At 46.6% G+C, this 10774-nt stretch overlaps 1 long non-coding RNA gene across 1 annotated transcript; it reads right to left on the bottom strand.

The window, feature by feature from the left end:
• Positions 1–4820: 4820 nt before the first annotated feature.
• On the bottom strand, positions 4821–6736 carry LOC141020915 (uncharacterized). The gene is made up of 3 exons (XR_012180907.1): positions 6433–6736; positions 6184–6253; positions 4821–5424 (listed from the first exon to the last, which is right to left on the bottom strand). It is a non-coding gene; the product is annotated as an uncharacterized lncRNA (long non-coding RNA).
• Between the last annotated feature and the right edge of the window lie 4038 nt (positions 6737–10774).

Here is a 10774-nt window from a genome sequence, read left to right as displayed (position 1 = left end):
TCGATCTCCCAACATATACCTAGGTCGACTTTAACTATTCCCCCCATTGATCGACGTACCTCACAAGTTATGTCTCTCCTTTGTCTGATAAAGGACAATTGATCTTCATATGTAGTTACGTCTACTTACCACAGCCATATCGTCCCCCTCATCATTCGTGCATGCTCCTGACCCGTCTCTCACAAGCACGTGCACAGACAGGCAGCCATCCCCTCTCTTATTGATATTGCAGGTGTGCCCTCCGTTTGTCTAGCAAGCCTATCCCACCATTTGTTAGAAGCAACTCCACTACCACCCCCTCCAACACTCTAGCTCTGTCTCTCTCCCAACCTTATTCCTCTCCTACACATATGCATGGATGCCGATCGATCTCCCTTAATACATGAGGTAGGCCTCTCTCCTCCTCCGCACATATACCAGCAATTGTACCTCTATAGTTAATTAGGCCTCCCCCCACCACACACCGATAGTCGAGCGCTATAGGTAGGTATCCATGCCACAGAGACAAACTGCACCTGTCCCCTCTCACGTTCTAGTAGGCCAGCCACTCTATATCTTTGACGTGGGCACACACAAATTCAATGGCATTCTTTATCGATCGCACGCGCACACACACGCACACACATCATACCTCTCTTCGATTCTATGGACACCTCAAGACGATGATACCTCCGCTCTCTTCTCGTGGATCGCCCCCTCTATATATATGATATATCCAGGACTCTATTTCACATACATTGCATATGTTACATTTTTGGTTGACCCCCCAAAAAAACTCTCATGAATCCACACACTATATCTCTCTATGTTTGTATCTCTCTCACACAACCCCACGTAGATGGTGTACGTATACAAGAAGAGAATAGGTGCACCATGCACGTACTCACGCTTCGTGCCCAGCCACACCCGTGCGGGTACACGGTGGAGCTCATTTCTATACGAAATGGCAGCCCACGTTCTAATTTGAACGCGTGTAGCGGTTGTTTACCTACGGAGGTCGTGTACCACGCGTGCATGAAACAAACTTTGACTTGATGTGTTGGCGCATTATTTTTAAATAAAGTTATATCGCTCAATGGCATGTACACAGAATATAAAATGATTTTTATGGAGAAAAAGGTAGTCCGCTCCACTATATACAATGGAGCCTGCCTGCCTGGTTTGTCTCTCTTCAGAGTATCTCACACAAGGCTACGGTGGCCTCTCTCTCTCACCGTTGGTCACTGATCCGGCCGCATCCCGTCCGCCGGCGGAAAGGGAGGATGTGCATCGTTTCTCCATTCGACGGCGCCGAGGCAGCACGTCCCGGTCTGCGGTACAGGCCGTTCTCTCTGACCAAGATCCAGCGCGGTAGGGCCTACGCCACCTGCTCGCTGCCGCAGTATGGGCAGATTCCGCACGCCGCCGCTCACCTAGTTACATCAAAACATAGCTCGTCCGGCGTACTTTCCATATTGCAATCTCGTCCTCACACCTTTTAGACAAACACAACCGTGTTGTTATCTTCCCTTAGGACAAGGAATATGCTTCTTTTTTGTCGTCGCATGTGTCATCAACTATTATTGGCCAGTAATTGTTTCCTTTCTACCTCTTTTTTGCAAGCAGGGCTATCCATTTCACCTCGTTGCTATTGCGACCTTTTGATGAACTGCACAAATCATTTTTTTCTTAAGAGTGTTTTGTGCAGTTGTACTAAAATGTCACACGGGCAACATCTCTACATTTCAGTGCGACTTCACAAAGGGAGATTGGTTTTGCTCTATCCTCCTCATCCAACTCCAAGCCTAATCTTCTCCAACTAGTTAGTCTTAATAGAGACTGCAAAGGTGACCGGCTTCTATTTGTGTGTTTTATTGTTTCATTAGCAGTCCTCTATTATTGTAATCAGACTTAATATCTTTGGAACAGGGACGCTCAACTCTATTTTAGTGGAACTGCATAAAATGATCGGAATGTTGCATGCTCCAGACAGCTACTTTTTTTCCAACATGCCTTGTTGATTTAGACAGAGCTGGGGGACGTTGCTGCCAATGAAAGCATGGATCAATTTTAATTTAACACCTTCTCACAACTTTGCCTTCAGTTGTGATATAAATATTAGCTCTGATCTGCTAATAATTGAGATGCATTAGCAAGGAAGTTAGTTTTTTATTGTTTCCGAAAGAGCATCGATGGCAAGACACAAGAAACAAAAACTGAAAGCTCACACCATTGTACAATTTCATGTCGCTGGAAAATTATTTGTATAGTACGTCAATTATGTAAACAAATGCTGGAAGCTTGATAGCATTGCCAGAAGCCTCTTCGGCATACGGGTCCATGTGCAATGCACAAAATTATAATCCTTCGTTCCTAAATATTTGTCTTTTTACAAATTTCAAATGGGCATATTTTAGAGTGCAAATTTACTCATTTTGCTTCGTATATGTACTCCCTCCGTTCCTAAATATTTGTCTTTCTAGAGATCTCAACAAGTGACTACATACAGAGCAAAATGAGTGAATCTACACTCTAAAATATGTCTATATACATCCGTATGTAGTAGTCCATTTGAATCTCTAAAAAGACAAATATTTGAGTAGTCACTCTTTAAAATCTCTAGAAAGGCAAATACTCCGGAGTATATTTAAGAACCGAGGGGGTAGTGCACAGCCGCATGGGAGACTCAGCCTGGTCGTTGCGCCGCATTAATAGTGAGTAATGAGCAGTCAAATCATAAGCCCCACCTATCCCACTGTAAATTGCTTGGAAGAAGCAACCATCAATACGCTCTTCTTTGAATCCGCTCATACTACTCCATCTGTCATTGTTTATAGAGCACGCTTCAGAGAAAGAAAAAAATCGCTGGGACCAAGGCGACTAGCGATCGGCCTGAAAAATAGCATTGGTAGTTATAGCACGGCATCTATTAATAGAGGAAATAATGCGTACACACATGCATGCAGTGCTTCCACCCCGGGTACACACATGCATGCACTTACTCCACTCTGTAGTACATCGAGAGAAATTGTGGACTTGATTGCGGTTACCACGCCCTAATTAATTGAGCATTAAACCAAACGCGTCTAAAGTCTCTCTGGTGGTGGAAATGCATTAAGAGAAATGCATCATAATGAAACGCGCCCTGTAAACTGTGATGGAGGGAGGAGTAGTATGAAGGTGCAAAACCAAGTACGCGTATGGCCAGTCGGTCAACGCACCTCCTCTTGGCATATCACTGACATGTGGGACCGGAGTGTGAGCAAACCGATCTTAATTGACGGCAAAATGGCCAACCCGCCGTTCCTTGAGAGAGATGAGGAGCGAGAACACACAAACGGGCTCGCATGGAGGCCAAGATATACTCGAGCATGGTTGATCGATATCATCATTACATGTTGGGCTGCTGTTTTCCGCCCTTCTCTGGAATAAATGTGTACTTTATCAGAGACTAAAAAAAATGAGAGTACATACGCTCCACCATGAGGTTCTAGTAGTAGTACTACTTGTACTACTAAACCTTGCGCTTGGCTCTTCGCCTCTTCGTGAAATCGAACAATGATGGTACTCCGCATGTTCGGTACTACAGTGTATGCCTCTGGCAATCTGACACCGAATGAACTGATGCATGTACACCGCCTGGGCGACGGTAGGTTGCATTAGTCAAAAGGCGTAAGCGAGCTTCACCTTGTCCTGCAAGCTTCTCCTCGTTCTGCGAGTTGACGGGACACACCAAAAAGTAGTGCTAGTCCATACTCCCTCCTTTCCGGTTAATATGGCTTAATCTTTTTTGCGGATAAATGAGAGAGCTTTATTCATCTATAAGCATTCTTAGGACGATCAGCCAAGATACTGGTCACTAGGAAGCGACGTACGCCGCAAAAAAAGAAGTAGGAAGCGAGGTGTTTCATCAAGCCAGCTCTCGGCCACATTCAAAGTGTAGCAAGCACGGTTCGCACAAAGATGTGCCGCAAGGTTTACTGACATGTTTACATGCTGAATAAAAAAAGAGGAAATATTACCGAGCACTCCTATTTGTAACAAGATATGAGCCAGAATTAAGCGAGATTTGTGGCGAGTGTTCCATGCAATCAACTTCCATTATCACATGCGAGAACCCTCGAAGAGAACCAAATGTGTTTAAGATTGCTTTATCACATTTTAAAAATATAATAAGAGTGCAGACGCTCCTCCATCCGGTTCCTAGTACTACTATAGTACATACCCCTATAGACTATAGTAGTAGTACTAGTACTAGTAAACTTTGCGCTTGGTTGTTCGCCTCTTCGGGAAGTCGAACAATAATAGTACTAATAGGCCTCTGGCAATCTGACAACGAATTAACTATTGCACGTCCACCGCCTGAGCGAGGGAGAGCTTGCATTAGTCAAAAGTTTCTCCTTGTCCTGCGAGCCACCGAGCGCAAGCTTCTCCTCGTTCGGCAAGTTGACGGGACACAACAAAGTAATGCTAGTCCATACTGCCTCCTCTTCGGTTAATATGGCTTAATTTCAAACGAGATAAATACACTGTCTGTCACTGTATATTTGTAAAAATACGGTCAGTGGACTTCATAATACGCTCATTGCGCTCAATATATACATTTTCCGGTGTTTATACGGTCACTAGCTCACCCTGGCTGAGTATGTGTGTGCATGTAGTGTAGGTTGAGCACTTGAGCGTGACCGTGTGTGTTCCGTCCTGTGCTCGGACATGCATGCATTAGGGCGTCGTGCGCGTTTTTGCGTCCATGTGTACGTGTGACTGTTGCATACACGTAGGGGGAGTACGTGTAGGGGCCACTAAAGGAGCAGTCAAATCACACAGTAAGTTAGTCGAAAGAAGCAACCATCATTTCACTATTCAATGACACGTACGCAATATAAAATGGTTGATATGGAGAGAAAAAGAAAACCACTATATATACACTAGCAGGAGCCTAAGCTACAAGCCTGCTTGCTTGGGTAGCTATCTTCACAAGCATAGAACGACGGCGGCCACACCGCTGGTCACATATCCGGCCTAATCCCGCAGGTGGGGGAAGGGAACAATGTTCTGCGTAGACGCGGTTGACATCGGCGAGGGAGAAAATCCACAATCGATGCGTCCCAATCGTGGGTCACTGCGGTATGGGCCGATGCCGCGTCCCAACCGCCCTTCTAGCTACAGCTCGACATCCCAGGTAGTTCATCTTCCTTTTGGAGCCGGCTTGCTCCACTGCGCAGCTCCCCACGTAGCTCCATCTCCATGTCGATCTTTCTCTACTTCTACCGGCTTCTACTTGTGATGAGTTTATGTCTCATGAACTAGTGCCAGTACTATTATTGTAATCACACTTCTTCAATATCTTTGCCATCAGGGATGCTCAGCTCGATTTTAGTGGAACTGCACAAAAGCATCGTATGATCCGAGGGTGCCAGCCGTCTTTCCTTCGACAGGTTCTACCTGGCCAGGAAATTAAATCTTGTTTAGGGTTCCATTCTTGGGTACCAAGGAATTTTTGTACAAGTAAACTAAGAAACAAATTAGGCACATGCAAGCTAGTTGCTTGTTTAACATTTGTTACAAGATGAAGTGACTTAGCCGAACAAGCGACGCTTGATACCCAGGAATGGAATTTGACAACAATGTACTTCCTACTTTTATATAATATATATCCCCCACGTATAAAGCAATATTGTCAGTATATCATGGCAAATCTGCAATGTCTGTATGACTGAAAGTTAGAACTTGGAAGTCATCAAATCTGTAGCAGCTATGAAGACTTGTTTGTGTGTACATTTGACACTTAATTTTGTATGTAAAACTGAACTTAGAAAGTACAGGAAGCATAAAGCTTAAAGGTACACAAATACAAGTGCTATATGACATATACATATTGTTCTCTACATGCAGCCACAGCGGCAAGTTAGAGCCATTTTTCATGTATATGTCAGGTGGAGTCATGAACAATCTTGGTTCTTTACATGTACAAGTATCAGCCACAACGGCAAGCCAGCGATGACCAACAAACTACAGCCGTAGACTAGCAAATAAATTTATACAAGTACAAGAGAAATCATCCAGTAATTATTCACATCGATGTCCCATGTATGCTTCTAAAAAGGACATGACGAACTAATCAAGATAGAGACCGATGTACAGTATTTTTATGAATCAAACAAGGGAACAAATGAAATACTAAATCAAAGTAGTAATCCGCACCTCTGGCCTTTTTGTGACTCTTGCTCGTGAACTGCAAAGGGGAACAGAAGTGATGGAACAAATCTGTGACCTGTGAATCAGGGGAAAAATGGAGAGAAGAATATATCTGCATCAGTTTGTGAAGGGAAAAGAAACAAATCCAACTTTGTTAGCAAAACCAGATGGGATACAGCTAGATGTGTACGTAACAAGGTTGGATTGGCAGCAAAATTTCCTGAAATCAAGATGGAAAGGGGAAGAACGGGCTACCTCAGCTCTTCTTTGTGCTTGCTGCCATCTCTGGAGATTGGGGAGAAGTTAGCGGCCGCCGATTTGTTTGGAGGAAGATTGGCAGCGCTGCTAAATAGGGGTCATTAGCTAGGATTTTATGGTGCTATCGCTAGGATTTTCACGCCTTTTCCCCTTCCGTAGTAAGACGTGAGGAACAGCTTGAGTTTTTTTGTGTCAACTCCCAATCCCACGCTGAATTACCAGGGTCCCCCAAGGAAGAGTTTTACGGAAGTTGGTCCTCCTAATTCCTCTTCCCCTTCCCCTCTTAATTCCCTTGTCCCCGAGCCAATAATCAAAGGGAGTTAATTCCCATGGGCCTTAAACTCCCATTCCTCACATCCAAATCCCCCAAACAAACACGCTATAAAGGAAAGTCCAATCGTGCCGACCCAAATGGACGTGTGTTTTATTCGCTTTCTGTCCGTTTGGGTCGGCCGCCTGTTCGTCGTCCGCCATCTTTTGCGTTTGGGTAGGCCAACACGCAAACTCATCTTATGTCCACACATAAATTTTAAAAGGCCCGCGGCTAAAGATTATGGCAGTGACCATGTCATCGCCTAGAGTTCATGTTGGCGCCATGCCAGTGACTGACATACATGCCAGTCTCTAAAAAAACCACCATAGTTCATGTTGGTTCACTTGTCAGCGGCCGACACACATGCCAGCACACAAACAGGGGCGGGAGTTCAACCATGCTATCTTGACCGTGGTCATGCCGGCACACTTGCCGACATACAAAAAAGGATGGCGCTCCGCCATAGATCACTCGTCATTAAACTTGTGCATGTCGGTCTGCATCTTCTCGAACCAAGGCATCTTCCTTGGTGACACCGTGCTCAAGTCCACCTACATGATCTCCACCCCCGCCATCATGCTAACAAGCGCCACTTCTTTTGCCTTGGTCTTGGGATTGGCGGCCTCAATCTCGAGAATCTTTGCTTGCTTCTCGGCCTCCATCTCAATCATCTTCGCTTGCTTCTCTGCATCAAGTTCAAATCCTCCTCCTTTGGATCTCCATGAAGGCGTTCATTTGCTCTTCCTTGTCTTGCTGGTGCTTCTCCTCCCTTGGTGTCCATCTTGGTGATCATGTCCTCCAAAGTGGCAAGGCAATCGACGTCGCATCGCACTTGTCCTCCTTCTTGGAGTTGGTCTTCCCCCGTGGTCGTGGCTTCTCGCCCTCCCCTTGCTCCTCAATAGCTTCCTCCCCCCCACGCCCCTTGGCGGCGGCATATTGCACCTTGAATTTCTCCTCACCATTGATGACCATCCAACAATGGGTGAGGTTGAAGGACTTGCCTTCATTTTGCGCCTTGAATGCCTCCAAAGTTTGGAATGCCTACAAATGAATATCATGCACATATGTGGGCAAATGGAGATGGAAGTATATTGGCAAATGGACATGCAAGCACAAAGGAAACGAGGAGGGACACACGTATACCTGATACGTCTCCAACGTATCTATAGTTTTTGATTGTTCCATGCTATTATAGTATCTCTTTTGGATGTTTAATGGGCTTTACTAAGCACTTCTATATTATTTTTGGGACTAACCTATTAACCCAGAGCCCAGTGCCAGTTTCTATTTTTTCCTTGTTTCAGTGTTTCGCAGAAAAGGAATATCAAACGGAGTCCAAACGGAATGAAACCTTCGGGAGAGTTATTTTCGGAACGGAAGCAATCCAGGGGACTTGGAGTACACGTCAGGGAATCAACGAGGAGGGCACAAGGCAGGGGGGCGCGCCTACCCCCCCCTCCAGGCGCGCCCTCCACCCTCGTGGGCCCCTCGTGGCTCCCCTGACCGACTTCTTTCGCCATATATATATCCATATACCCTAAAAACTTCGGGGAGCAGAATAGATCGGGAGTTCCGCCGCTGCAAGCCTCTGTAGCCACCAAAAACCCGGGACCCTGTTCCGGCACCCTGCCGGAGGGGGGGGGGACCCTCACCGGTGGCCATCTTCATCATCCCGGCGCTCTCCATGACGAGGAAGGAGTAGTTCACCCTCGGGGCTGAGGGTATGTACCAGTAGCTATGTGTTTGATCTCTCTCTCTCTCTCTCTCTCTCTCTCTCTCTCTCGTGTTCTTGAGGTGGTACGATCTTGATGTATCGCGAGCCTTGCTATTATAGTTGGATCTTATGATGTTGCTCCCTATCTACTCTTGTAATGGATTGAGTTTTCCCTTTTAACTTATCTTATCGGATTGAGTCTTTAACGATTTGAGAACACTTGATGTATGTCTTGCGTGCGATACCCGTGGTGACAATGGGGTATTCTATTGATCCACTTGATGTATGTTTTGGTGATCAACTTGCGGGTTCCGCCCATGAATCTATGCATAGGGGTTGGCACACGTTTTCGTCTTGACTCTCCGGTAGAAACTTTGGGGCACTCTTTGAAGTACTTTGTGTTGGTTTGAATAGATGAATCTGAGATTGTGTGATGCATATCGTATAATCATACGCACGGATACTTGAGGTGACATTGGAGTATCTAGGTGACATTAGGGTTTTGGTTGATTTGTGTCTTAAGTTGTTATTCTAGTACGAACTCTATGATAGATTGAACGGAAAGAATAGCTTCGTGTTATTTTACTACGAACTCTTGAATAGATCGATCCGAAAGAATAACTTTGAGGTGGTTTTGTACCCTACCATAATCTCATCATTTGTTCTCCGCTATTAGTGACTTTGGAGTGACTCTTTGTTGCATGGTGAGGGATAGTTATATGATCCAATTATGTTATTATTGTTGAGAGAACTTGCACTAGTGAAAGTATGGACCCTAGGCCTTGTTTCGAAGCATTGCAATACCGTTTACGCTCACTTTTACCACTTGCTACCTTGCTGTTTTTATATTTTCAGATTACAAAAACCTATATCTACTATCCATATTGCGCTTGTATCATCATCTCTTCGCCGAACTAGTGCACCTATACAATTTACCATTGTATTGGGTGTGTTGGGGACACAAGAGACTCTTTGTTATTTGGTTGCAGGGTTGTTTGAGAGAGACCATCTTCATCTTACGCCTCCCACAGATTGATAAACCTTAGGTCATCCACTTGAGGGAAATTTTCTACTGTCCTACAAACCTCTGCACTTGGAGGCCCAACAACGTCTACAAGAAGAAGGCTGTGTAGTAGACATCAATACCATATCTTTGATGCCGAGGCCGCTCACGGGATGTGCCTCGATGCTCTAAAGGGTGGCACAAAACTTGTTGCACTCTTGTTGTATCACCCTCCATCACTGCGAGAGGGACACCCACCCGCGCTTGCTCTCCATTTGGTACGGCGTGAACTTGTTGCGTTCATTTTTGCGATGAACATATAGCCAAAAGGTAGATGCCTTTTGCTCGGCGCCAACCTTGGGGTCTTGTCCAATGTCCCTCCAACACTCACAAAGGAGCTTGTCCTCCGGCTACGTGTATGCCTTCGTCCGCTTGCTCTCGTGCTTCTTGTTTGCGCCGACTTGGGCAGAGAGCTTGTCTTCGAACAACGGCTCCCCGTCGCTGTCCATCTCATCTTCTTCCTCAAGGCTGTAGTCCTCCAGGAATTTATGGTCGAGAGGGAAGGTGTTGCCCATGCCAACTTGGTATTGCATGAACTGGTCGTCCATGCCACCATGATCAAAGGTGTCAGTCATGAAGGGGGCTTTGGGTCTCGTCGGGATCGAAAGGAGCCCGCCCGCACCGCCTGCGAAGGCAGCGGCAGTGGCACTACCTTTGAAGATGATGTTCTCGATGATGAAACGGTTCGCCGTCTCATTGTCCGCGGAGGCCGGCATTCTGCCGAACAGGTTGCGGGCCTCGGGATGCATGTCGGCTAGGATGTCCCGTGGGCGTTTCCACTGGCCCCCGGAGGATGATCCACCGGCCACAGGTGCGGTGTTGAGGTCGATGGGCATGGCCGTGGGCGTGGACGGTGTCACTACGCTCACCTCTGGCGAGCATTCCCCGGTGAAAGGGAGGCCTGCAAATAGGGATGGAAGTCAGGAATCGGCGACGTGGCAGACGTGCGCGGCGGCTCCGATAGTGCCACACAAGGAAAGGCCGACGAGCCCGTACTGGCCGCGGCCACGACGGCGCTGACGAGTCCGTGCTGGCCTAGTTTTAACTTAGGATGATCAGGGCCCGCCTCATTGCTGCGGCAACTCTGCCATTGTTTTCCTCTTTCTGTGCGGCGGTGGCCAGGGCAGCGGCAGCCACGGCTTCGAGCATGCGGTCCTTCGCGTGCCTCTGGTCTTCCTCTTGGTCGACTACACCGCCCGCTGCTCGGCCGTCAACTACTTCTTCTTGGGTGCTGCCGCCGTCTTGCCGG

The sequence above is a fragment of the Aegilops tauschii genome, chromosome 3 (assembly GCF_002575655.3).
Source record: "Aegilops tauschii subsp. strangulata cultivar AL8/78 chromosome 3, Aet v6.0, whole genome shotgun sequence".
Classification (NCBI taxonomy): domain Eukaryota; kingdom Viridiplantae; phylum Streptophyta; class Magnoliopsida; order Poales; family Poaceae; genus Aegilops; species Aegilops tauschii.
The sequence above is the reverse complement of the archived record's forward strand: the minus strand, read 5'-3'. Positions and strand labels throughout refer to the sequence as shown.